The sequence below is a fragment of the Magnolia sinica genome, chromosome 9, assembly GCF_029962835.1.
Source record: "Magnolia sinica isolate HGM2019 chromosome 9, MsV1, whole genome shotgun sequence".
In the NCBI taxonomy this organism is placed as follows: domain Eukaryota; kingdom Viridiplantae; phylum Streptophyta; class Magnoliopsida; order Magnoliales; family Magnoliaceae; genus Magnolia; species Magnolia sinica.
In genome coordinates, this window is record NC_080581.1 from 50705075 (window position 1) to 50706875 (window position 1801).

General features: G+C 35.7%; 1 pseudogene; it reads right to left on the minus strand.

Annotated features, from left to right (window-relative positions):
* Positions 1-1035: 1035 nt before the first annotated feature.
* Positions 1036-1537, minus strand: LOC131256301 (large ribosomal subunit protein eL39-like; annotated as a pseudogene).
* Between the last annotated feature and the right edge of the window lie 264 nt (positions 1538-1801).

Below are 1801 nucleotides of genomic sequence, written 5' to 3' on the forward strand. Positions count from 1 at the left end.
GCTCAAAGGTTAACCAGCCATCAATAGAATAGATGCAACTAAACGAGAGAATGGTAGAAAGTTCATGAAGACAGATGTTTTTAAAGTTCAAATACATGAAATTTCAATTTCATCTTTACTTGAATCAATAAGAACCTTCATACTCAAGGCACCGCCAGACAATGGATCTGTAGGTGAAAGAAACTTCGTAAAATCACTAACTGCAAAAAACAATGTGATTGAGGTAAACACTTAATTTATCATGTTTGTGAACCTTTGATTCCTCCAATTTTTAGCACGAAAACAGCATGTTGGCTATCAAATGGATCAGGTAAGAGAACCTCATCCAAATGCAAGAAAACAACAATCAGTCATATTTATAGAGAAATGTCAAAATCATTATGCAAAAATCAGCATGAATTATAACACTAAACCTTTCTTGAAGACCCAGCCAGAAGAGAAGCAGGTGGGGCAAAACCGAAACCATTGGTATTGTAACCATTGTTTTTCAAACCTCTAGCCTAATAATAGAACAATTGTAGCTCCTTACAGAGTTAATTATTGCTGGAATATTTGCACTTCTTTCAGTACATGGCATAATTATTTCCTAGAAATTAAAATCTTAAACACAATCAACAAAGACTAACAGTGGGAGTAACATGGGGTACAAAACAATAAGAAAAAACCAAGTTTCTGTTAGTTATCATTTCAAACATTTGGTAGGCATGGTTCCTTTGGCATTTCGTCAAACATTCGGTACACATCACAATTCAAAAGCCTCGGATACCATTCTTTTTTAAAAGGATCTATTTAGTTGTGCAGTGGCTTTTATTTTTCCAACTGTGAATGGAATTTTATGATCCCCTGATGAGTTAACTCTTTTTCTCCTTTCGCATAGATTTTCTTTTAATTTAAACTTTTCCAATCTTACTTAGAGAAAAAAGAAAAAGCACATTCACAAAACAGATCATATCATGGGAATTAGTAATTACTAGTTCATGAATAAATTATTCAGACAAAAAAATGAGAAGGAAAAAAATAAATAAAAAACCCTAACCCTAATGATATCATGTATTTAAAAAAAAATTAAAGATAATCAGTTCGTGCATTTAGCACAAGATCTACGACAGAGGAATGCTATGAAATTTATGAAAATGCCATTAGAGATTTTTTTTTTTTTTTAAATCAAAAAAACTGAAACTATTGAAACTATAAACGATACATCAACATCTCAATCCATCCTTTGGCAATTGCATTACCAAAAAATCAGTATAAATCACATTTCCCAGAAATATCAAAGGAGTAATAGAAGAAAGAAACCAAACAAATTGCGATTTCACGTCTTTTAGCGAAAAATCAAAACCCTAATTCGACGATATAAAAAGGGAAAACCTTCAAGGGCCTCAGAACCCTAGCTTGGTACGACGCCAGTGCCTGCGCTTCGTGTTGTACCTGATGGTGTTGTCTGTCCTTAAGCGGATCTAGTGAGGTATTTCCTATTCTGCCTCATCTTCTTCACTAACTTCTTCTTAATGTGGAAGGTCTTGTGCGACGACATTTTTTATCGAGGTAGAGAGGCGCTGAAAACCCTAGCATAAGGCGTGAGAGAAAACCCTAACCATTAAATGCCATCAGAGATTGAAGGAATGCATTTTCCTGAGAGGGCTTGGATTGTTCAAGAAGACTGGAATGGAAACCTGTGAGAGAGAGAGAGAGAGATGGAGAGATTTTTGGGCGCGGCTCTGTTTTGAGCGCGCACCCAATTTTGGGAAATGGTGGTCGGTGCGCTGTGGGACCCACCATGATGTATGTGTTGCATCCA